This window comes from Hermetia illucens, chromosome 3 (genome assembly GCF_905115235.1).
Source record: "Hermetia illucens chromosome 3, iHerIll2.2.curated.20191125, whole genome shotgun sequence".
In the NCBI taxonomy this organism is placed as follows: domain Eukaryota; kingdom Metazoa; phylum Arthropoda; class Insecta; order Diptera; family Stratiomyidae; genus Hermetia; species Hermetia illucens.
Window position 1 is genome coordinate 64,383,719 of NC_051851.1, and position 27,866 is coordinate 64,411,584.

At 35.1% G+C, this 27,866-nt stretch overlaps 1 protein-coding gene and 1 long non-coding RNA gene across 5 annotated transcripts in view; one reads left to right on the forward strand and one right to left on the reverse strand.

Annotated features, from left to right (window-relative positions):
- Positions 1-27,866, forward strand: part of LOC119652553 — a 503,388-nt gene that overhangs the window by 388,654 nt on the left and 86,868 nt on the right. The window lies entirely within an intron of this gene.
- LOC119652559 lies at positions 16,640-17,236 on the reverse strand. Its single transcript, XR_005249562.1, has 3 exons — positions 17,147-17,236; positions 17,052-17,079; positions 16,640-16,951 (listed from the first exon to the last, which is right to left on the reverse strand). It is a non-coding gene; the product is annotated as an uncharacterized LOC119652559 (long non-coding RNA).

Below are 27,866 nucleotides of genomic sequence, written 5' to 3' on the forward strand. Positions count from 1 at the left end.
TGTCAATATCACCATCATAACGTAAATAGTCTGACGCAAGCGCGACATGCATGTGTGTCTGTATATTACTAGCTACGGACAAATAGAACAGCTGGGCACTCAAATATTCTCCCACGGGAAATACACAAAACCTTTCATATCTAAATACTAAAATCTTTTGAAAATACGACCTTGGAGGAAGAGAAGTGCAGCAGTTACTGCCTCCCTTTAAGCTTAGAGGAATATTTAAAACACGCCCACGTACTTACATATTTTAACTCACAATATGAGAAAGGGGGATGATCTGGTAATATCTTTCTGTTAGACGAGACGAACATCGTTGCATCCAAGATTTTTAGCTGATGACCAAATAATGGACTTTGATCGGTAGGTTATTTAGAATCGCAGATTAGGAATCGCCCTATAACAATTCTGAGGAAGTCAGTATTCGTTGGGGATGGAGATGATATGCCAACTTAAAAATCTAACCTTCACCTGTTGTAACTACTAATCGTTTAAGGCAAATATAAACAAAACATTCAAAAAACTAGTTTCAGATTATCTCAATTTTTTGCGGATCTCACATCAATTCATCGGAAAAAAGTTATTCTCTATTCGTTCAGGAACTACCCAGCTTCTAACTCGAATTTTTTTGTTTACCAAACATTCGTTTTAACAAATTGTTTTGTATATGTTTTGAATTAAATACCCTGGAACCACTATATTTCCCGGATTTTCGTCCATCTAGCATTGATACAACAAGAAATTACCTAGAAAAGTCACACTCCAGGGTGATTTTTCCTCCGAATGAGTAAACTCATCAAGTCAATAAATCGTTAAGGCGAGTCAGAAAATCTCATTTGGATACAAGGAAAAATAAAGAGCAAGCAAGCGGAATGGCGAAATAATTTCACTTGAAGAAAGAATATTGTTTACAAACATAATAAATGTTCAGGGAAATGGCTTTATTGGGCTATTCAATCGGATATTAATTGGATGTGCCTCGTTGGTGATTAACCCTGATTTTTGTTATATTTGCAATGGACTTTCATGCTGATATTCCTTGACTAATTCGTGTAGTTATATGGATATATACATATATATATTATAATACATCTAAATTTTTTAGGTATAAAAACATGGCTGCAACTTGTGTAGTACTTCAACAGTTGGACACTAACTTCATCAATTTCAACCCGAGAACAATAAAAAATTGAAATTCGTTCTCAGTGTTATCATATTTTGAACAATGCTTACTTTATCTTTCTTGATTGGGAATCTTTCCATTGGAAGATCTGAACTTTACCCATCCGGGCACGCACTTTGAGTCAACCGAGAGGACACATCGTACACATACTCATATTATCTGTTGATATTTCATTCGAGATACAATAGGAATGTATGATAAACCTTTTTACCAGTTACTTGTTCATTATAATCTTGAGACATAGCCATGCAGTTGGGTTTGAAAAAATGCCTCCAACTACTGGAATAACTTTTAAGATGATGTAGAGAAAAAGTTTTTACTGGAGTTTTTATCAGAAACGAATTTTAAGATTGACTTTCCGAATACTACTAGTTTAGGGATTATGTTACTATTATTTGTCTTTTAGATGTATTTTTAAATGTATAAGCTTTTAATTAATTAACATAGGCCTAGTTACGTCACTTTTTCTTAATAACAGTAGCACGTGGTATGAAACCAAACAGTTTTTGAATTACTGTACTGGCATTTTATTTCCAAGTGTTGAAACTCATCCAAACAACCGACACAATCCACCTCAAAACTGACTTTATTAGCTAACAATCAATTCTTCTCTATATTTTTGCATATTGTGGATAATAGTTTTAAAAACTCATCTTGTGGCCATTTTCTCCTGTTTAGCTTCGAACAACAGCGTCATATCATCTAAAACAAACCGATAAGGCATATACACTGACTGAACTGAAGCATCCTTCTTCTGTGCCATTCTAGAGCGCCTTCCAAGTGTCAGACGGTTTTTTTTTAATTTTCTGGCGAAATAAGAAGAGTCTTGCGTCATAACGAGAGAGTGTTCAATTACCAAATTTATGTAGAAACATTGCATTTTGATTTTTTGGACCGACATTCATAATAGGGCTTCAATCATAATTATTCTTTTCTGTTTTGAGACCCAGATGACCATTTCTGGCTGATTTTCGAACGGAATTGGTTGGTTTACATGTTTGTAAAATTCGGTCAATCATTCATTGTTTTCAATCAAAGTGTTACTTTCTTTTTCCATATATGCCCAAAAATATGCCAATTAATAAATTATATTCGTATATTTTTATATTTTATTCAACTTTATTCAAAAAAACTTTTGAATTAATTTTATTTACATAAAGAGTTTGACGCAATGCTCAATATTATTATTATTTAGCGAAATCAATAAAACTTATAATTTGCCAAACCCAATATTTTTCTGAGGATTAATTTTAATAATTTAGGGCATTTTTTTGTCGCAAACTTTATACCATATATGGGAAGTATAAAACCACCACATGTTACAATATTATATATTGCATACCTAGTGTATATGAACATTCAACTGGTTGATTCCAGTTGTTCTTCAACGGAGAAATTACTAACCATATTTATCACTGGAATGGTGACTGGCTTTATCCAAGATAATAAAATGCCCATGTACAACACACATATAGATATTATCCAATAAAAGTAATGATAATTCATCTGTAATTTCCACAATCATGCCTGCAATTCAAGTACTTTTACTCATATATTTGTAGATCATACTTTCGTGTATCTTATGAATAAAGTTGTTTAAAATAATTAAGCAGATAACAAGTTTTAAATGTGAACCGGATGAAATTGCGTTTAATTTTTATTTATCTAGTATGAAACCACAACATTTCCAATATTTTTTTCATCGCTAATACATAACTGAACTGATAATTACAAAGAAAAAACTTGCAGCTTTTTTAGTTAGGACTATTTTTGGATTTTTGTCTTTACGTGGTTCAAGGCTACTTTTATTAATTTTAAAACAATCTCCCTCCTTGTGCATGCTTCATTTGCCTCAAATGCTTCAGAAAATCACCTCTTTTAGTTCCTATACAAGTTTTGGGTTTTCTGGTCTCTTCTTGCCGAATGGGTAACTTAAACTCGTCCACACTTGCACATTTCTTATTGTACACTTCGGACTCCAAAAACCCCAAAACGGAATTCCAGCGGCATTTCTTTTGAATAGTTGAAGATCGGTTGTGTTTGTACATTGAAATTTGGAAAGCTATTTGGTAACTGTTCTTCATTTACACAGCCTTTAAAAGATTATCCTGCGTCCCATGGGCATGTCCGTAGTATTCAGCGAAATTCGCCTTGACCAGCTAATATTTAAAGGCCCTCATCACAGCTGTAATGCATTTTATTGCAAAGTATATACTTCTTCTTTTCTTTAGCCTTTGTCCCGTTCACAAGCGCCATTTTGTTTTACCAAAGGCCTGTTCTGGATGCAGCCATAAGGCCTTAAAATCCTCCGCCTTTTCGTTGCTTACCTTCAACTTGGATGTTCAGAGCAACCTTGGCAAGTGAATTCTCGTTAGCGCGAATTACGTGATCATCGATCACAAATATCCTCATTTCGGCTGTGATCAAGTCGTGTCATGCCACTAGCCGAATGCAGCGTCTTCGTCACCATTATCGCAAGACGCGGTTCATTGTCTTTTACAGTCGGCCAACACTCAGAACCATAGTAGGCGACAGAGCAATCGACATTGCGGTAAATTTTAAATTTGAGATTTTCGTTGATCCGTCGATCACAAAGAACACCAGTTGTGGAACGCCGCTTTATCTAGGTTGCGCAAATGCGTGAAACAATTTCATAATGCAGTTTTCCATTGGCTGATAGTACTGACCCAAGATATTTAAATCGCTCAGTTTTGGGCTAGTCACGGCAGCTGGCAGTGGTAGTCCTTGCTTCATGGGCCTCGGTTGTCGCTGAACGTCGGATGTCCTTTGTGACAGTGTCCATATTCAGAACAAAGAGGAGTGGTAAGATGGCGCTTTATTGATAAACAGTGACAGTGACGCGAAGTTCCATCTAAGTCAGGCTATACCGTCACCCCTTTAGAATTGTGAAATCTAGTGGGATTATCATTGGTGCAATCCGGCAGAAGCAGTCTAGAAAAGATTATCTTTTTTGCAAAAGTTTCTTTAACAACTGAAAGCTGAAAGTCAGTCATCAGACCAATACATACAATACATACAAGACCAATATATTATTCCTAGTTTCCCAAATGTGCCTGACTTGTAGCGGATTAGTAAACAGTTAGTAGCCATTAAGCAACTAACTTCGCACTTATTCATGACAGGGTCTTCGTTCTTCATCCAGTATATCATTCGTAGTAATGTATTTGCTTCTAGATACCACACATTATATTCGCGTGCAATAAATGAAACAATGAACATCCAGCAAAAAACAGCAATATCTTTTGATTAGATTTCTCAGCGATCGATTGCTCTTTGAGATTTTGACGCCGTTCATTTTGTATAGGGGGAAACAATTGAAATGAGAATAAGTACAATAAAAGTATAGCATTCGAGTGGATTTCTTTTATCAAGATTAAACTTTTAATAGACTTACGTCAATATGAACATAATTGCTGGGGGTACCTAAACAGAATATTTGATTTGTCACTATAATTGACATCTGTATGTACATATGTAGTCATCTATCAGGTGGGTGGGGACTGATCAAATTATTTGCCATTTCCAAACGTTTTTTTTTTACTTTTAAACAAATATAAATTGCAAAATTTTTATCGGGATAAGTGATCAGAGATTAAATTGTGTTCCGTCCGATCTAATCTGCTCCCAACAAGGATAATATTCTCTATATATCATAGTGATGTCAGTTGGATTGCCGTTAATTAACCTCTAATTTGTCTTTTTTTGTATATTTTAATTGATTTTTGTGAAAAACAAAACTGAAGTAGATATCGACTTGTCACTCAGAAAGTGACATCTATTTACGGTCTGGAAGGAGGCCTCCTGAAACAAACAACTTTGGTGAAGAATAGGGTAAACTTTTCTATATCACTTTGCGCTCGCATCATATCCCTACTAGAAACACTACAAAACTGTAGTACACTTGAGGCCGACACCGTTGAATGTATTTCAAAAAAGAAAGACATTTTAGTCCCAAGACTCTTCATGTAGGTCCACCGTGCTGATAAATGAAATCTCTCACGGAGGATAGCCGCTTGTGACGAAACCTGGTTCGAGTGATGTATATACATATTAAACGAAACAGCAATCTTCCCCGATTCCCTGCCCAGGATGAAATCCAGGAAAGACATTTGTTCGAGACAAGCGGTAGCAACTGAAATGGTAGGGATAATTTTGTTTGATTATTTGGGATAAAGAGTGACTATCAGTGAAAGTCGTTAAATTAAAACACTGGACAGGTTAATTTGTCGTAAACTCCGAACCTCTATAAACGTTTGGCTTGATTTGGGGTTAAAACAGCCATTTAGCTGCTTGTAAGTGTGTTAATCAAGCATGACCGACACGTTTTGCTGAAGTAAGGCTTAGTAGTAGACGTCCTCGTCATTTGAGCACCTTTTTCCAAAAAATATATAAAGTTAAAAAAAAAATTGCTCATTTGCTTGTAATTATGAAGTGCTTTTTCTAGAAAGAATACAGACTTTTGAGATAACATACTACTTAGATACTACACCCCTAGTTAACCAAACGCTATTTAGAAAATAATCATCCCCTATATAGCTTCTCAGTGGCTGCTCCTTCAGAGCTCGATAGTTCATATTGAAATACAATTGAATGTAATTTTTACTAATTTTTCCTATGCCAAACGTCGCTAATAGCCGTTACTTCAGGCGCGGTCAAATAACTCCATCTGCATAATATTTATAAACAGAGACAACCTTAAACAAAAAATCTCTGAAGCCACCCATATTATTTGGTATTTATTGTTTATGGCGCGTATGTTATACATTTGGAATACAAATTAGTTTGAGCGACCGAGATTGAGTTCAATGGGAATATATGAACCTGGATTTTGGTTTACCTGAAATAATGGATAATTTTTGCTGGTGCGAGACACATTTTTCATTCAATATTTCTATTGCGAAATAATCCAGTAAACCTACAAATTTTTTCTTTTATTCAGAAAAAGAAATTGCATTGGCATTACATTTTCTATCGATTAACATCACAATTTAGATCCACTTCCTTTCCATCGAGACAGAACTATTGCATGCAAGAATTATGCATATATAAAGCATGCAAATCTGATTTCTTTATACAATTTATGCGTTAGGTCCATTTAAAAGTAAATTTACCCAAGAACAATAGTTACATGCATTTTATCATTATAACTGAATTTCACTTTCTTATTACAAAGTGTGATTACTTAACTGGAAGATACAACAGACGAGTAGCTTTTAGAATACAATTTTCCTTCTAAATATTTTACTATTTCATCTGGGAATATTGTATAATTCCACCTACACCAAATAATCAAAATTATGCATTTGCTCTTCCGATTTTAAATAATTCACTTCCGTATGAATAACGGCGAAATATGGGTGGGTAATTTGCCTTTGTTATAAAATTTTGTATTCTCCGGGAACGTATAGATACGTCAAGGCAATATTTTAGCATTAAAATTCGTTGGCGGTCTTTCTTATGCTATTCGGAAGTGAATAGTAAGTAAAGCATGACCAGAACGTGTCCATTCAATCAATTAATATGGAAATTTTATAGATTTTATATTCGATTTGCAATATTTAACCTTTGTTCGAGAAAAGCCCATTACTGTCATTTTTGGGCGTGAGGAATATTTAATATGTATACGACTTGGATTAAATTGAAACATTAATGTCTATGAATTATGATTTTTGTATTTAAATTTGGTATAGATATACCTAGGTTGTGTTCACTAGCCGGCATCTTTGATGGAAAATTTATTCAATTAAAATGTATTTGCATGCCTGAAAGCTGCCTTACCAAAGTTTAGTATAGAGGAATATTATCCTTGGCACTTGATGTATCTAAAAATGAGAGTATAATTAATAGTTTTAACTGGAGCAAGCAAAATAAAACTTTGGCACACTACCACCATGAAAGTCCCTTAAAGGGGTAAAGCATAAATAACTGGGCCGAAAACATGTCCTTAGATAATTCTTCTTAACCAATCAGTCAAAGAGAGATATCGTTACCTATGTAAATGCTCCACGTGAAGAACCATTTCAAATAAGTCTTTTGTAGATTCGGTTCTGATTACCTTCTTTGATTACATGAAGGTGCTATAATTTCGGAATTGTAGCCGATCCTAGTCCTCATAAAACTAGAAAACCTGTGATGAGGCTTTGAAGTGAGAGGCAATTCAAATGAGTCGAAGTCATTAGTCCGGATTCATCCCGCTAGTCAATCTATTATTTGCTTGTTTCTTCCAACCTAAAAGCATACCTTCTACTTTAAACGTAAATTTTGATTTTCGCAAATAAATACTTATTTCAGGAGCTACTTACTCCCTTTTTCAGTATTTAGCAGATGCTTCACAAGCATCGGAAACGATAACTAATCTAAAGTTGAGGGAAAAGACTCGTCCTTGAACTGATTCTCCACTAACTTTCTTCGAGAACAGGCAGTTAGTTATACGTGAGTATGAAAAAGGGAGTAACCTCCTTCAGTGTAACTACAAGAGTTCTTACGGTTTTCGAGAAAATTTGTAATAATTAGATACATCAATTTATTATTTATCATTAAATTATTATCCTATTATTCTTTTAGTGCCACTAAGGATCGTTTAATGAGTAATGCGTTTGTAGGCGATCATTCTAATGAGCCTTGACGGGCAGCTTCCTTCATCGGTGTTAAGTCGCTTTTCAAGGTCCCTTCTCATTATTTCTAGGCTTTCCCATGCGTCCCATGTATGAACCTTATTTACATGTCGCACCGGTTCCAGGCTATCTGTTGTTACTGAAAGTCCCTCTTCGATAATGTGCATGGCCACTGCTGATCTTGCATTTTGGCTCCTCGTCCTTCACCTTCTTCCGCTTCTTTAATGTGTTCTTAAGATTTTGTCGTGATAAGCCGTTTGGTTTGTCCTTTGTGGACTTCGTTGCAGTCGCTATAATTTGTTCTATATATGCCGCTTTTTTCCTCTTTTTTCAATGGATCCTTTGTCAAGTCGTCTTTTAAACGTGATGTCTCTGGTGGTACCACTTTTATGTTAAATTTTCCCATAAGAGTTTTTATTTAATCGCAATCGTTGGACATCGGCACACTTCTGTATTTTGTCTTATCAGCCGTACTCGGTTGGTCGAACAATTTTATATTCGTTCTGGTTTCCGCCTAATTAGTTTTTCGATCGTGGCCCTTCTTGTATCCACTCTTCTCAGCTTTGTCGAGGTTGTTCTTCTTTTTCCTTTCAAAACCTGCCTTGGTTAGAAGGTATGTGCGTACTATAGAATTATACGCCGCCATTTTCGGTGCTGTGGTATGTACTAAAGTCGTTGTTATCGTTCGTTGAATTGCTGTTGGTTTCCTGTAAACTTCGAATTTGAATTTGCCTTTGTTGTTTATGACTCGCAGGTCCAAGAATGGCAGACTCCATTTGCTGAATTTCCATGGTGAATTGGATTTTTGAATTGGATTTTTTTTTCCGTCAGAATGTTCATAACTTTATCCCTTTGTACTACGGCGATTACCTCGTCGAATCGGATCCACTCACCCTTGGCAAACTCTAGAGTATGAGAAAGTCCAATAGACGACCTATAATCCTATTTCACTGCAGTTCCTGGTTTAAACCAAAACTCATAGTAAACTTGTATTGTCATCATTCTTATAAATAACAAAGCCACATCTCTCAAAGTCTTGAACAATCTTCAGGATTACCTCATTATTAGCGGCAAATTCAAGTCAGGGTGCACTTCCTGAGAAAACATAGTCCTTAATCAAAATACGCTATACTTGGTCGTTACCTGCACTTGAGGTCCACCGGAAGCAGTTCCTCAATCGTGTAGTCGGGCAATCTTGACTACGTCCTGGTATCTGATGGAATTTGGCAGATATTTAACATCGAGGGCTAAAAAAGACTTTTAACCATGTCTTACTATTCTGTGGTTGAACTGAACGCTACAATTTCAGGTCAATTTGAGAGGTTCGCTATGCAAAAACATTCGAACCTTATTATATTTTTATTAGAAAGTGAATGGATGGAGTGAAGCTTTCAGCGTTAATTTTAACAAGCTGCGAATGGGAAGGGAGGTTTATTTAATTCTCTCTGCTACACTAGACAAAGTTAATTGTGTACCTGTTCGTATTATGAACATAACACAATTTTTGCTTTTTATTCAGCCTTTGTACCGTTCACAAACGAGGTTGGCTTGTCGTTATCAGTTGCGCCTTTTTTTTTCTGCCGAAAGCCTGATATGGGTGCAATCGCGAGGCTTTCAAAATTCCATTCTCGTGACTAATAAAATTGCCTCGTTTGTCAGCATTTTAAAAACTGCTTTCCTGTCCTTGGATACAAATGCCCTTTTTAAGGTTTTGTGTAAAACAAACCCTTATTAAAATCGGTTTACTGTCTGCCCGTCTGTCTGTCTGTCCGTCATGCACATTAACACCAAATTTGGTGGAAAGGAGGAAATTGTGAACACTTTGTAATTATAAACGGGAGTGTAATTTTTTTCCCACCAAATATAGTCATGTGATGTATCAAACGAAAGCCATCGATTAGTACTTTCCGAAGTCTTAGTTTTAACATTTGTTGGAAAGGTGAGGAGTGCGGGGGATCTCTTTAACGGGCCCATTCTCAGAAACTAGCCAACCGAAAAATCTGAAAAAAATCACGAGGTTGCCACTATATGGCGTCTAGACTCCGAAATACACTCCATACCGATATCCGATATCGAAGTAAATAATAGTATATTCCTATGTTTTTTTTTGTAATTGGCTGCAAACCCCCCTTAAGTTCATCCTAGCACCATGAAAATCGCACCATTACTAATAAAGTGATAAAAGGTCAAAGTTGTCATTTTTTTGCACATTTAAGGCTGTGTATGTGAATATCACCCGAAAGTGAACACTCCCACATAATATGCGTGCTGCGTACTAATGGAAAAAATGCACATTCAAATGTCCTTATATAAGGAATTTACACAACCTTTCATACCTGAATTGTCCAGCTTTCGGTTTCCCGACTTGTTTAGAACTAGAATAGTGATGGAAAAATGGAACGTTTGTAACTTAAACTTAAAACGGTCGCAAGCAATTATCAGAGTATTTGCCCTCTCTAAATAGAACGAGACTAAAGCATATATAGCATGAATTCATAAGACAAAACCCATTTCCTCACACTTTGATTCACGTAAAAGCCATAAGAATCTGGCAAAGGACCTTAAGAAAAATATTCATTGATAATTTTTCAGAACATCTGGTTGAGTGCTCTAATTAAAATGTGATTAAACTCGACTATTAACAGTGGTCACGGAAATCAACTGACATAAAACTCGACCCTCTCATAAGTTTGAATAAACTTCATAGCTTCCTTCTGACTAAGAAGAATCACCTTTTTTGTGACAACGTAAAGAGAGCACAAATCCTGACTATCAATTCATAATTCGACACCGCTTCCACATAATTGCGTCATATCTTCGGTTGTGCAACCTCCCAGCAGATCAATTCCGAAATGTTGACCGATCGTGAAGAAGTTGCGAGAGAGACGTCTTCGATTGTATAGTTATGCTATTCGCGCTAAAGAGAATTCACTCGCCAAGATTGGTCTGAACATCGAAGTCGGTGGTAAGCGACCAAAAGGACGGGCGAAGAAACGGTGACTTGCGCTAGATGGGGATTTAAAGATCTCACGACTATATGCCGCAAAAGATCACGACGAACCGACCCCGCCTGTGAAGGGGACATAGGCTAAAGAAAAAAGAAGTTCAAATTAAAAGCTGCTATTTAAACTTATCAAAAGGTGACTGAAGCACGTCATAAGAAACATAGTTAACGATAACCAGAGAGGATCCCAAACAACGATTAACTAAATTTTCTCGGTGGACCATAACAATAATATTAATATACGGACACAGAATATTGATATCCATCAAATATTTATCGGATTGGGTAGACGTACAACAGTGTACACAGTTGGAATTTGCTGTCTGAGTGAAACTAGTTAAACTCACCGGAATGATAATGAGCCGATCAAGGTTTGAAATAAATGCGCAGGAATATGCATTGAGTGCCCAACGTGGGACATATTTTGTAATAGCTCGAATTGACTGCTGAAAATGTCAAATACCTTATGTGAATATAACTAAGGATGTATTTTCTATATCTCGATTGTGGCGTTTGGGTTGCAAGATTTTCAGCTCCACACGTGTGATTAGCTGTTGCTTGTTTTGTTCCTTTTTCCCGCTTGGTCGAGACTCAGTGTTTAACCGCCATGTTTAATTCTATTCTAGGTTGTAAGACGCTCCTGATGCAAATTTATATATGCAAATCGGCCTAAAGGAGGTCTTCTTGTTAAGGTTTTGTCCTGTTTAGAAACGGGGCTGGCTCACTTTATTCGGTAATACGTCTGATCTGGATGGAGTCATTATTTCGGCCGGCCTTTGGGTCGCGTCCCATTTCTGTCGATATTTAGATATAAAACGTTACAGAGAATAGAATATCAAATGAAGATGGGTCTTTCTCAACTTGCTTGCAAAGAGGCAGGTATCAAATTTAGCATCTTTATTATGAAATTGACTTTAACAACTAAATAAAGCGACCGCAATCTCAATATTATTCCACATTAGACATTGGTATATGAAAGATGGCAATAGGGAAGCAAGTCGCTTCGACGCAAAGGTTTCGAGCCCCCGTTTTTCGGCGCGGCACCTTTCGACGCCAAACATTTCTACATACTGTCGGTGATATTTTGCTTTAACTTGTTAATTAATCATATTCGTTGTTGGTGAAAAGCTGTTTTATCATCTTTAAGGCTCCGAGCAAAGATACGTTTAATTGCTTTTATATAATGAAATCAAATAAAAACTGAAACCGAGTGAATATTTATTTTCTCATAATTTTCAATTGACGGAAAAGAACACTTATCACAGAATTGGTTTCCTTGTTTGGAAGTGTTTTAATCAGTCTATGTACTTTTAATTATATACGAAATGTCTAGCTGACAGGGACTTATGTGGCCAGATTTATTAAGTATTTTTTTTGCAGTATGTATTCCTTATTTTGCCCGATCTTTATTTTCTTTTATTATTTTTTTTGTTCGGTTCATTGCCTTCTAATACTGCATTGGTTCACCTTTATACACCGATGTATACTATATATGCTTACACTCGTATAAGATTATTTTCATTACTTTAAAATACAGTCCCAACATTATGCTAGTGGAAAAACAAGCAAAATAATTGAGAAATGAAAATAACAAAAATTTCAATAAAAAAGATACTGAAGAATTATTATCAGGCATTGAAACGAGCGGCGTGGAAACATACACATCTAAACAATATAAACCCCAATATGACGTATTGACATTTGGTATAATCTGAATAGTATCCTTTGCTTATTTGTAGACTTGTTCTTTCACTGTTTCCAAAACTTCAGTATCGCTTTGCGACACTTAGTTTTGACTTCATCCCCTTCGGCCATGAAACAGAGCGAGTCTGCTGCCGAGTTAGTGGCTTGATCTGATCTGAACTTGGAACAAGTGGACACTTTCATTTTTTGATTCAGATCATGCCTGTTAATACAACGTATTTTATTTGTTAATATGGAAAGAGGTACTTATACTGAGGGGTGCTGTTATAAGCTGTAATTTATCTTTTTATTTATTTTTATTATTTTTATTTTTAATTGCAGTGCGATTTACACCAAATTTTTGACCCCATTTTAGCAAACTGACCCGTTTTTGTACTGATTCTTCAAGAGCTGGCAGAAGTTTCTTCGAGAGTGGACATTTTACATGAGTGTAGAAGACAAATTCTCGGGCGTGCACTCTTTAATATCAGCAGTTTGCTTGCAAATTGGAGATATCAATGATTAGACTGATTTAGAACTCCTTCAAATTAGCGAAGATACCTTCTAGTTTCAAACCCATTAAAGTGGCAAAAGTTTGGAGTACTTTCTACTGAAGCTTGTGAATTACTAGGCAAGTTAGGGACAAAAATCAAACCGTGTTAAGCAAATATTTGAACAGAACTTTGGACACACTTCTGCATAAATAAGGCTCTATTTAACGGATGAATTCTTCGATATTGCTTCTGAGCTCTGGACTAGTATGTGGACTTGGATCTTGTAAACAGTGTCTTTCACATATGGTCACAAGAGGGAGTCCAATAGTTTTAAATTACTTGACCTTCGTTGAACGAAAATTAAAAATTTTACAACCAATTGTAAACGTTGTTTCAAAAAGAACTTAGTGCAAGAATTGCTGTTGAAATTGTTTTATGCTACATTTGAATAATGTAATCTATTTTAATTTCATTGAAAAACAAAGCATTATTAATGGACCCTGTAGTTATTACTCATTTCCCTTAGTGGATGCACTTTTTTGTTTGGATTTCGCCCAGAATAAATATCGCTCAGAAAGACACTGAATATGTTCAAATTATGCAACCAGCGTATTATACTGACTGCCGTATCCGTATTGGGGAAGTATATTTAAAAATAATAGAAGATATGTATTTATCCATATAAACCCACGTATATAAATGTTGCATGTATGTACATACATTGGATTTCCATAATACTGGATACAAACTTATATTAAAATGCAGTCTAAATGAAAATTTCAAATGAAAAAAGATATCTTAGATATGTCTAGAATATAAACACACGATCTTCTGCGTTTTTGCATATATAATACATATCTCAAGAATGTGTACAACATATGCATGCGATTTTTATAACTTCCTCTATATTTTCCGTTTTACTATCAAAAGATGATTCAGGTGCTACTTTTTCTATTATTCAAACAAATAATTCCGAAACATCATATCGGATATGATAATCTTCTAACATAAAGAAAACAAGTTAGTAAGCGCGATTTAATCCCTACTAATGTGAAAACAATAGGAAAAATAAAATTATCAGATACGGATGTAAACGATATTAACAAACCACAATGAGATCAATTTCTATAAAAGGAACTACGTTCAGTTGCACAAAGGTATCCATATTTCTATCAACTTCCATGCGGTCTATCTGATCTATGATAATTATTTTAAGAAATGATTTAATGATAAATATCATTTCCTGTTATTTCAATGGAATTTGATCAAAATAACAAATAATATGAAATGATAAAAATAATTGCGACGAAAATTGTACATTATATCCCTGAAATTAGCACAAGAGCCAAATCATAGAGCCAGATCCAATGTCATTTAAAAGTGTCAGGGTAGATGTAGTTATTTTGGGAAACCAGGAAACCAGGTTGCTTTACTGTAAAACTGCTTGGATAAGTAAATTATTGGTTAAGTATCAGATTCGATTTCCGCCATAAATTTTAATATTTGTTGAAATGCGAGTGTGTCTGCTCTGTTTCCTTTGTATTCAATTTCTAGTAACTAAAACCTGATTACAAAAAAATAAGATTAATTTATTGGCTAAAATTACTTAAATATTATTTTATTCGAAAGAGTGAATAGTCTGGCTGACGTCAAGTCAATATTAACTACCAATTGGATTATATTTCGAGACTATAGACCAGATCACATTATATGTTACTTAGTTATTAGGTAACATATGTATCAGGGCATCAATAAATTTGACAAATAAAGTAGAGTTTAACAATAAAGTAGAGTGCTTTAGTACTAGTAGTTGAACAAAGTGACTATCAGGGTTGGCCACGATCGCGTCTTGTCTGATCCCCTCCCTACGTAATCATCTTCGGGCCATTATATTATAACTGAGGATGCCCCTTTTATAGGGAATATGAGGAAGTGTCTAGAATTAAGGAAAATTAATTCATTGAATCCATATTTGTATCACCAGGAAAATGAACGAGAATGTAAGGAAAATGAATCTAAATTTGTCGAGTTTTTGATCATTTCCCGATAACATATTATTTTTCAATGTAATGAATTTTGTTATATTAATTATAGTTCGTTATTTATTAAAAAAACTTGTAGTGCCCGCAGTGGCCATAATGTTTATTCCACTTTTTCTTCTTAGATTATAAGATTGTTTTTTCATTCATTTTTCTCGATCTATATTATTACTGTTCGACATTTGGTTTAAATAAAAATGAACTCCCTCCACGTTTCGATTCCTGTTGTTTACCTGACTTGAAATATTCTTATTACGAGTGATATATTTCTTTAAGCTGATCATGAGTTACCTTGCTTTTTTGATCAAATGAGCCCCTGTGTTGATAATTTTTGGCGGGTTTCTTTGTTTCCTTTGTTACGTTCAACTTATTGACGGTGTATTGATGAATTTTATTTGTTTTCGCTCACAATAATTTATTTTGTTTTTAAAACTCTCTTTCACCTCTGCTAAAATACTTGCTCAAAATTGCATTCAAATTGCCCTCATTTGCCCCAAAAATAACTTTTTCTCCTCCAGTGGTCAGCTAATTGCAAGGATGTCTGTGAGCAGAAAGAAAAGAATCCGTTTTTCCCACAAAGTAAGACATAATGAAATTTTTCGATTATTTTGAACTGACCCGGTAGATAAAATGCATTTAATTACACGCTGACAAAGCGTAGTGCTGATTACTAGGGTATCTGATAGGCCATTTGAATCACTTCGATTTTTGAAAACCAATTTTGGTCAATCTTCAATGCGCCATAGTCAAAATTTGGGAGAATTGAACCGATTTTACTTCTTTAGAGTTAAGCGGCGTCTTCATGCCATGACGTCCAAAGCACTCCTGTCCTCCGCTTGTCTTTTTCTGAGGGTGAGAGCTGAGCAATCAATTTGGGAGTGTTTTACGTATATATCAACGGTGGTGCCGCGCTGGTCAGCGAAGTACATAACAGTTTAACCAATTGTATTCGCTCCAACTTTCGAATAGATCAAAAATGTATTTTCTATAGCTACCTTGATCAATTTCATGTGGATTTTGAGAGAAATTATTCTAAAAGACTTACTTTAGTTATATAAGTTGATTCGAAATAAATATGTCAAATTTATGCTTAAAGAGCATAAATTCATGACTTTTTGTCAGAAGTCAGGATCTTTCTGCGGTTAATTTTTTTCCTGCTGTTTTATTATTATTTGAAATAAAAATAATACGATTTGAATAGGGAAAACGTAATGGTTTTTAGACTCAAAGGTAAAAATTGAGATCTTCTTAGAGCCTAATAAAAGTAATATCTATTATCTCAAATAACATCAGTCCGTTCTAGAATCGAAGGCTTTTTGTAAACTTAATGAAACTGGCTCTATTAGAAGTGCACTTCTTTCCATGTTTGAGTAATGGCGTGATCACTTCATACAGTCTTTTTCACCTTTGTTTGTTCATTTACATAGTCTGTTTAATTCTTTTTGTAATTGTTCTCTACGGCTTTAAAGTATAACGTTTAATTTACTTTTATTTCGTCGATTTCTCAACGACTTTGCTTGGAATATCCTGATTGGTTGGTTGGGCTGAGAGCATGGGATATGTTCGTCGATGTGCATTTTATTTTATGGAAGCTGGCATTTGATAATAGGGACTTTTGCTCTGCCTATTCGCAATTCGCAATTAGTGAGGTTATATACAAGAATCTTCTTAATGGGTTTCCATAGTGCTAGTTAGACTAGCTCTCGTCGGAGAGTAATATTTTTGTTATAATATGTGTGAAAAGATTTTAATGGCAGAGCTGCTGCGTGTGTTAGGTTTGTTCCTGTTTCGGTAAGGAAAAATGTCGTTCATGTGAGGCTGTTGAATCCTATAGAAAATGTAATGTTGGTCACTATTTATGATGAGGAATATGCTGTATTTCAACAGATGTGGCTTTCTATAATTAATTACTGAAACAAAAATTGGGAAGTAGAGGCAACTCGAAAAAATAATAAAATGGAAAAATTGTATAATATTTCAATTATCCTTATTTCTAATCATGCTACATACGTGAACTATTGTTTAGCAAGGATGTTTCCTGAAATGATCAATAATAGAATATAACTTTTTCAAAATATTTTCTTGCTTTCATATTATACACTGACCTTCTATATTACCCACAATAAACACACCATTTTTCCGTTAAACTGTTCAAATGAACTCTAAATGCTCCACACCAGGAAATTCCATTCACACCCAATAACCTTGATAGTCCACTATGCCACTGACCCTCTAAAATTCTTTCTTAGATCTCAATCTCCAGTCTTTTCATTCAAGTCTTTTATTTTTATCTGTTCATTATCATCGTCTCATCGGACTGTGGGTTCAGAAAATCAACAAAAAGTAACTAAGATTGAACCGGCATGCATGGCTTCAGTCTAAGCTTTTGGGTCATGTAAGTTATTTCGGGATGGGAAAAAAGAATGGCACACCAAGGAGAAGACGGTTTTCTTAGAAGGTTATGGGCCTTTTCATTATTCTGTGCCTCCTTTTGTGTTACTGCCGTCTGCTGTCTGGCATGTGGTGATTTCGGCTGGTATAAACTTCCTCTGCGTACATTCTTCTTGGTAGAATCAACCTTTTGTAATCGTAAATAATTTTAGATCCCCGGCTGGAGTCCTTTATGAATTTACTGTATGGGCATATGCATATATGTATTCATAGGCCGAAATAAATATATAATCACGAGCCATTCGAATGCTTCAATCAAGTATAAATAAAAGTGCAAAATCATTCATTGATATATCAATTTATTAAACCAATCACCGAATTTCATTTGTTAGCAAATTTCATATTTTGACCAAAGACCTCTTGATTTTCATTTTGATTAGTGCAACCATTTTCAAGGTTATTTTTCTCTGGGCTCAAACATCCGTTACTTAAATTTCGATATAAATATGAAAAGTGTATTCTGTCTCAAAGTCTGCTTCAGAATCGTTTAAGATTCTTATCTATGGGAATAATTTTTGGTGAGAACAAACGAAGAATTGAAAATTCGTCGCCAATCTAAGCATTCGCCGTTATTTATTCGAACTATAGTCTTCTCCGTTAAAAATGAAATTATTCGCTTACATATGTATCCAAACTATGCACATAAATAAAGGCAGGAATTATATTTATAATAGTTTCTTTGTTGTTTGTTCCGGTTTGGAATTCAATACCTTCTTTGCAGCTTTTGTGTCGAAGAAAACTTAACTTTGCTGCTCCATTCAGTTGCGATCGTATTTTTTGTTCGATTTAATAATTCTTCAAATGGGAATTTTTGAAAGCAAATCACTATTTTTCGCAAGCAATTTACTACTTTTTCCGGATGCGTTACATAGCATGAAAATGTATCTTCGAGCAGTATCAGCAGTATTAGCTAAAAGAATTCACTATAAGATTTTTCCAAAAATTTTTAATTGAATTGTCTTTATCTATTTATCTATCTAAAATATATAGACGAACGGAGTAAGGATTCTATTTTCACAACATAAATTTCTGAAAAAACGAGGACTAACGGTTTCCTCCAGGGCAGAAGCAACTCTTGGTATTACTTGACCCTGGGCTTCCCATTCTCGTTGCGCTGAGTTCGAATCCCGGTTGTCATGGGCATGTGCATCGGTCCTTGTGCTGCTCTCGCTACTGTAAGTTTTTCACTTTCATAGCATTAAGTACGATGATATGAAGTATAGTCTCAATTAAAATAAAAGAGAAAAATGAAAGTTCAAAGGAGAGATTGCGTGAATTCTCCACTTCACAAAGGAAACATATATAAAATGCAATTTGAAGAAAGCTATATACTGAATTTCAACTCGCATTCCATAAATGCTCTTTCTGTAATAGTTAAACAAATTTCTTACGAGGTTTTATCGAAGAAGCCGTTCATTCTTGGAGGGTCGGTCAGCATTCGGAACTCAATAATTATTAGGTCAGCAGCAATTGTGCTCAATATTCAGTTATACACTATTCAATTTCCTGTGAAACTTCCTCGGGTTTATTTATTATGCCTGACTCTTTTCACATTCTAATAACCTCTTTATTTTATGGTGACACCTCCAATGGCAGGTTTCCTCTGATGTTAATTTTATAGTGCAATTTTACTTTTTATGCCTTGTTATTGGAATCTTATTAATACACACATAAAAATCCATGAATTGCTTTTTATCCAAATATTTTGAGGAATAACAACCAAATTAAGAGTACTAAATTAATTTATTGGACCTAAAATTATTGTTCACCGAGAAACTGAATGCGGTTCTTTCCAGTTCAATTACTCCATCATTTGCTTTAAACGAAAAACAACATAAAAATTGGGATAATAGAAAAGCTAACAGTGAAGGGAGGCTATTTAACCGGCTGGTGTAATTTCCACGAAGTTTATTTGCAGATACTACGTCGGAACCATAAAGACACCACAAAGTCATAAGATGTGTAATTGAAGACAAGTTTATTGGTACTAATAAATTTTGCGTTAAATTGTTGCCTTCATTGACAATACAAATCATCAAAATTGTACTATTCGAATTTTGCGGCACTGAAGCGGGGCTAAATTATGTATATGTACATATAAAGTGTTATGAGAATATTGTAACTTATTAAATACATATATAAGCATTTTCAATGAATAAACTATTCCCAATACATTTGCTTGTAAATGTGCAAAATAGATATTTCTCTTGACGAAATACAAACTCAATTTCGTTACCATGAAAACGTTTAACGCTATTATAGAATACTTAAATACCATTTGGCAAAATATTTCAGGTACTATTTGGCAAATCTCATGCTTCTAATGATATAAACCCACATGTTTTCATTTATTTTATCCTAAATCAACCAATTGATTGCGTGTAACCAACAATAGATTTCCCAGATTAAACAATCTTGTCAGGAATTAATTTTAAGATGCGAGAAAATATGCATTCAAAGTAGATTGATTTAGGAGAACCAATGTGCAGGTGTTGTTTTATTGTTCAATTCATAGAATTAAAAGTAAATTAGGCGATTGATTGATGCACACATAAAGTTTAGAAATTTAGATTCCCCCTAGTTCAATTTGTATTCCTGCTTCTTTCTAATGTTTTGAACATTTAGGAGAATATCTATTTAAAGCCTTCTTTGCAATTATCTATTTTATCAGAGAGACCCTAATTTCCGAACTCAGGTAACATATTTTAAATAAGGGAGAATTTTTCAAACCGTTTGACGCAATCAGATGAATAGAGAATAATGTTAATTTCTAACCTACTTCGATCCAGCCATTGTGAGCGTGTCCTAATGAGTAATCAATCTGTAACAGAAATAACGAGTTTGCTTGGAGTCTCACTTAGGTGCTGGCAAGCATACGAGTAGCTCTTTCGGGCGAACCATCTTTGCTTTGACAATCAATGTACATACATATGAGGTTAGATCAGTGCAGGGGGTCTCTTTGTGCATTTTGTAGAGCTTTGTTGAATGACAACGAAGATTTTTTTTGCTGCAAAAGTCAGCAGGAAAGAAATCGAGGTTTTTTTTGTAGCTTTTGAAAGACTTTTGGTAAAATAAAATTTTATTAAAATCTGTTGATTGTCTGTCAAAACTATTTTTCTCAGAAAGTACTAGACTCATCGACGCGAAATTTGGGGAAAAGGTTGAAACTATGAAGCGGGCAATTGGGTCCCGATACATGCGAGATGGGGGTGTGAAATGGTGTTCTACCGAATATAGGCATGTGGGGTGGGAGGGGTTTGAAAGGTCTCGATTAGTACCTTCTGAACCTGATTTCATTTCTGACATCAGTTGTAAAAGAGAGGAGTGTTTCATGGAGCTACTCATGTACGGTGATCAGGCTTAAAGACGCGCTTCATATAGATACTACCACTAAAACTGATAATAGCACGTAATTTTGTTTTTGTTTTTGAAATTAAGTTCAACCAAGAATCATTAAAATTTCAATAATGTAGGATACAATATAGATTAGATCCATTAGAATTCTACTATTACTGACAAATAGTAGTAGTTATAGTAGATCAAAGTTGCGTAAATTTACTGCAATTCAAAACATTGAGTACCAATATTACACTAAGGCGAATAGGGTGACATATTAAATATTTGTGAGTTATGTACAAATGGAACAGCTGATTGAAAGTCCGAAGTAGCTTCAGCAGAATCTTTGTCTTGGAAGATATTGGTACGTAGGTGAGAGAGAGTGACCTTCTCCGTATCGAGTAATCATTTACTGAGGAAAATACAAAAGTGGTATTAACTACAACCAGCCTTGCGGTACGAAATATATAAAAAATGGAAACAAGCAAAGATAAAGGAAGGGACGCAAATAACAAATCAATAAATAAAAACGTTAAAAAGATTCAAAACTTATAAAAAATCAAAAAAAAACATTTCAAGATCATTGATATTGTCAAAATTAGAAACGATGAACAGAGTAGCAACTTGGTTGCAGTATCAATATGATTTCATAGTGGAGCAGTCTATCCATTTTAAAAGTCAATAGAGAAGTTTGAAATTACGTTCGTTCAGCAAAAGTCAATTGTCGTCTTGGCATGACTACATATCTTCATAGCTTTAGCTCTTACTTTGGGTCACAGAAAATTGGTTTAGTCAGTTTAGCTTCGTTTTTTAGTTCATTAGCAATGCTTATTATCTTTGGCTTGCATTGCATTCTTAAAGGGAAGAAAAATCAAGAATCAATTTCAAGGTCTAGAAAGAATATACGCGTCCGCTCTGATGCACCCAAAAGACTGAATTGTATTTCTTCCTCCATAATGGCATAAAGATACGAGTCACATTCTCTTTCCCAAATTTTTTGCTTCTGTACCAAGTTAATCAAAATGTCCCTGGAATTTATTCAATTCAATTTGAAAGACAAATTTACTTATAAAAATTGGATTTATCCTCATAAGGTGGGAAACTACTTTGGGAGGCTTATTTTCGCGTCCTTTTTGAGCTAATTGAAATTCCATCAAATTTAAAGTTTGGGGTTTTATTTTGAAAATGTATGCCAAAACTAAAAGTCATACGACATTATTCCGCTGAAGGTCGTTACAAGAGTTCTCCAACTACGGGACATGTAGCGACTCCACTTTTTATCTGAAATCGAAAAGGTTTTAAATTTACATTACTAACTCATTTTCTAAATATATGAACTAGAATGCAGTTGAAAATAGTCGAAATCAAAAATTTTGTAGGTATTCCAAAAATATTTCTCTTTTCGCCATTTTTTCATTAACTATGCGAAAAACATGATATGACATGGCAATTTCATAAAGATCATTCACAATGATCGGTTTATTGCTTTTTGAATTAGAAATCCCGCAAATTTGAAAAACGTCGTTTTCAGTAAAACGGGTTTGACAAAAAATTGTTCGAAAAATCCCCTTTCGGATACGAATACATTTATCACTCTTAATTACGAAGAAAATATAATTACAACAAATAAAATGCTATCGTAGAAGGGACTGACTGGTTCAGATTTGGGACTCAACCCAGAATCACACCTCCAATTTTTCGAGGTTAGTGTTTTTTCAGGTTTTGTTTGCAAGGTGGGAGGGGTGGAAAGGGATGATTTCTTCAACGGACCCAATCTCAGAAACTACACAACCGAAAAATCTGAAAAAAAAATCATGAAGCTGCCTCTATGGTGCCCAGGCCTCAAAATACTCTCCATATCGATACCTATTCAAATTAATAATAATAGTATATTACCATATTTTTGTGGAAATTAAGTAAAACCCCCCTTAAGTTTATCTCAGAGTTATAACAGTAGCAGTAGTATAAAGCATAAGATGAAGCATATTATCCCCAAGTTTGATCAAAATCATACCATTAATAACAAAGTACCAATTCTGACATGCTAAATGCATATGCATATACATAACGGGCTACGTACAAATGGAATAGTTCTACCCTCAAATATACTCATAGAAGAAGCAAACAAAACCTTTCATACCTGAAGCGCCCAGCTTCCGGTTTCCCGACTTGTTTTTAATTTAAATAGTTTTTTGGGACTTTTAGGTAACTGTGGATCGTTTCCTTTAGTGCTGGGCAAAGTTTTTTGCAGGAAAAAACTTAAAGAGATTTTTTATTTACATAAAAGGTTTAAAAAAGGTTTTCAAGTGCAACCTTTGCGAGGAATATTCGAAAAGCGCTGTTGCAGCAGTTGTTTAAGCCATATTTGTACAAAATCCTCTCTTCGACGTAAAAAAAAACCTTCCTCTTTTAATGACGCAGAACCATTTTATATGAAATTTATTTGGCACCTAACATTTCCATATTCCATTAGACTGTGAAGTGTAAAAAGATGGATTCTGGTCAAAAGGAACCTTAACTGTGACGCGTAATATCTTCATCATGTGCATCAATGCCGAGAATAACAAACTTACTCACTTAATATGCGCTCGATAAACATTTGTTTTTCGTTACTGTTTCTGGCACGTATATATTATTAATCAATACTTCCCATACCACCGACTTCAATTATGAATATCCACTAATTAGTTCTATCTTTGGAGTAAACGCCAGGCATATGAATATACGAAATATTTTTAGTTGGGTACACAATAATAATTGAGTATTTATTGCAAGTGGTTCTATTTATAAACTCCTGGAGCATTTATCCTGATTAACTTCAGCAGTTCTGAAATTCATGGCTGCTATCGATCCGTTAGATTATTAGCGCAGCAGCTATTAAATTACACACTCAATATCACTTTAATAATAATAATGTGATGCTCTTAATATTGGAAATGGAAATGTAAACAAAATATCAATTTCGCTGTCTTCGTAGATATGTGGTGTTGAAACTGAGGGAGAACTTATATAAGTGGAATACATACAAGAGCTATGGGGGAAAATTAGAGGAAAAATACTAGACCAGTGGAGACATAAATTTGATTAAGGAAATCCTTCGTTTTCCATGAAAAAGGCGGGCAACGATCAAACAAGAAAGGATTTCTAGGATACATAGTGGGATTCCTAGGGTTCATAAATTGAATGGTTTAACTGGAAATTTAAACGCAGTAGGGAAATAATATATCTCCTACATGAAATGCTCCCTTCCCGGAAAATATCAAAATATTCAATTAATGAATAATACTTGCGCCCTGCATGGGAGAAGGTGTTAGAAAATGAGTAATAGTGAAAAACTTATGTATGTGACGTTTGTTAAATAATGGAATATTTCCGACCTATTTCTGGAGACTATAAATGACTGATGATTCAGGTCGCTAGATTCACACTCCTACTAAGAACTCATTAACTTTAAGGTGTGGGCAAATATGCCTATGCCTATTCATAGAATTGGGGGTCATCAAATATTTACGTTTTGGTTTGTTTAAAGGACAGAAATTATTGACGTGCCATAAGCGATTCGTATGCTTAGCAGAACGAATCTATATTTTCGCTTTTGTAATGACTATTTCACTTAATGGTAAGCTATGGTGTGGGTTTTTTGAGCATGGAGCGCGTTTGTCAGATAGGGCAGATGTAAATTAGCAAAAGACTCGTACGCTCTCTCCTAACGTTACTCAAATTTCTTCCACATCATAGGCATTCAAAAGCTGCCTTAATTTGGAATTGCTTTCTTTTTTTAACCCAAAATATTCAATTGGTCCCACTTCCTGTTGCATATAATGTCCTCGAGCAACTTTCCTATACTGCCAGTAAAAAAAATGGGCGGTAGGAGGTTACCTCTCCAACGTATGTTTTTCTATTGATTCGCAGATTCTCTTCAACGTACTCAATCTACATAATCTACGCGACAACGGAATTTGAGTGTGTCTGACATTTGGTTAGGAAATTAATGGCATGACGGGTGAGGACTGCATCGATGCGGGCATTTAGCAGCAGTCATATAGGTTTTGATTGAAGATATATTTGGAATAGTCTTCGTTCTTGTAGATCTAGGAGCACTCACGGCGAAAAATCTCCTTTCTCTCAGGAGGAGTCTCTTTATTTGGAAAGGGAGCCTATGGGACCAGAAGATGAAACTAAAAATGAGGGGTGCTATGATCAACTGTTTTGAGCAGAACAGCTTGATTTTTTGGGGCGCTGCATTTTTTGAGGGGATACAGGCATTTGCAGGTACCCTTCCATGTGTCAGCGTCTTCGAAATATGGGATATGTGTGGAAAGGCGGGAATTGAATTGGGGGTGTAGAAAGGCGGGTTAGTTACTTCATTTACAGGGAGAATAGGAATGTTATGGATTTTGGGGAAAAGATAGCAATGCATGTCCTTATTTTCATCTTGCTTCTCACGTTGTTGCGAAATACAAATGTTCCACTCTTCTGTGGATTAAGGGATGATTTCCAACGAGTGAAATGTTTAGAGGGGTTTGAAAGGAGTTTTTCCGAGGAAAATGTTTTTAATTGCGCATATTGTAGGATTTTGATGGGTTAAGATCAAGATTTGGTCTAGGAAAGTCATTGGAGAAAAGGAAAATAAGGTAGCTGAAGGGACTGAATCTTGGCGAGTGCTTATTGACGATATGATTGGCGATATGATTTGGTAAGAAAGGTATTGTTTTGATTTGTGATTTCTGCACATTTGGGAAGCAAAATATTAAGATTTCAGAAAGCCTAAAATCGATCATCTTGCCGGAGTCGAAGGCTTCCCTTGGGTCTATAAAGCAGGTTATGGTTGGAATCTTCTGGTAAATACCAAGAACAATGTCCGTTTTAAGGACAAGAAGCGCGTGATCTACCGAGTCATGAGGCGAGTTAACGAACTGGAACTCGGGAAGTCTGCAATTGGTGTCGCAGTGCTCATCGAATTTAGGGGTCCGCCCTAGGAACTTGGCGGAGGCAGAAAGAGCGAAAATAGGTCTGCAGCTATTGGGATTAAAAGGGTTTTATTTTTCTTTGGAGGATAGGAGTTATTCGAGCACTCTTCCAATCACGGACAAAGAGGGAAAAAGGAAGATGGAAATGCTTGGAGGCATATTTGTTTTGGGCTGTGAATGTGATTTTGTCAGGGCCAATGGTTTTTGTGTTTTTAGATGTCAGGATCGATTCCTTGACGATGTTCTTTGTTACGAAGTGGATGGCTAGAATGGCCACCGATGATTCAGGTGATTGAGGCTGTGGGTGTGTTTTCTAAACGACTAAAAGTCGTTTTGGTAATTTTTACAATGCCTTCAGATTTTGTTTGTGGGATGAAATTTCAACTGCAAACGTTCAGAAGGCCTTCGATATTTTAAGTACGTTACAAAAAATGTTTGTAAGTAATACAAGCACTTGAAAGAAGGTAAATGTTAGCAACTTGATATTCACGGTCAACTGATGAGCAATACACTAAGAAAATCAAGGAATTGTTGCTCGAAATCTGTTCATAATTTTTACTGCCGATATGGTTGGGCGTGTCAACTGGATCTGTACAAACAATTTAAAAGAATTATTTGGACCTTATATTTAGTTTCGTTTGACTACCTTATTACACTATTTCTGAAATTTAAAAGATCCCAGAAAAACCTTTTTGAATCTTTTGAAGAAATTCAATGTGAATCGCTGCGTGATTTTAAGACTATACCACCAAACGACTTTCTGCTATACTTCAAGGAATGGATAAATCATCGGCATAAATGCGTTATATCGCAGCGGAATTACTTTGAAGTGAATGAAATTGATTTGGATGAGTAAGTTAAGAATAAAAAACATTTTATAACCAAATTCGCCTTACTTTTCGAATGCAGCAAGTATATTTCGGAACCAGCTTCTACATAAAATAAGTTTTCTTGAATTCTTTGAAATAAAATTCAAAGGCGTTCCTTAACATGAGTGAATAATTTTATGTATTTACCCAAAAATGTATTTCGGCAGCTACATGTTATCTTTTTCATCCTAAAAGTTACATAGTTGTAGTATCTTAATTTTAGATTGAAATGTTACTTCGAATCAACTGGAAGATTAGGGAATGGGCTTTTCCCAAATCGGTTAGAAATAAACGCGGGTTTCTGGAGTTTACCTGCTGTAAGCAGGCTCCCTTGTCGGCCGAGCTTTGCATACTTAACCTTTTCGGTATTTCTATCTGGTTCATTATGTGACCTTTGTCTACCATATATTTCATTGTAGATGACCTACTTTTTGTTTTCCGTTACTATTCCGGATAACTCAGTGGTTAGAGCACTAGACTGTCATATGTGTGGTTGCGGTTCCAATGTCACTAGTGGCAGTGAGATTTTTATCGTGGCTTGTCGTCGGATAACGATCGACTCAGCTGTGAATGAGTCAATTCAGGATAATAATCACGGGCGAATGCAATGCTGACCACATTGCCCCCTACAAGGTACTACAACCCTGCAGTGTACCGTCAAGGTCTTGAATGAAGTGGTGTAACACATTTCAAGCCCTGATTCAATTGGATTGTCGCGTCTATGATTATTATTTTATTGTTGTTCCCTTTCACAGTCCTACAAGTCCTCTAGTTCTCATGTACTTTCGGAACAGCTTCTTCCTTTCTTTAGTGTTATAAGTTTCACGCGCAGCACGAAAAAGACATTGGTATATGTGAGCTAGAATAAAAGTAACCACATTTATCGTACTTAACTGGAGAATTAACTAGCAAAGTAAGGTCGTATCATATACGCAAGAGCAATCTGAGTGAACTTTTGACCTTACTCTGTATACCTTTTCAGTGTTTTTAGATTTATTTAAAGTTTATCGCCCCTTAAGATAGCAATTCGACCCGTTGCTCATTTATACATCATTACTTAACCGGCATTCTTTACATAACATTTTTATTAGAATATATCTTGAAATAAACTATATGCAAAATGTAAAGTCGCACAAGATAAGTTAACCTGGATACATACATATACATATCCTTTTTTCTTTTGATGAGAAAAGTCATTC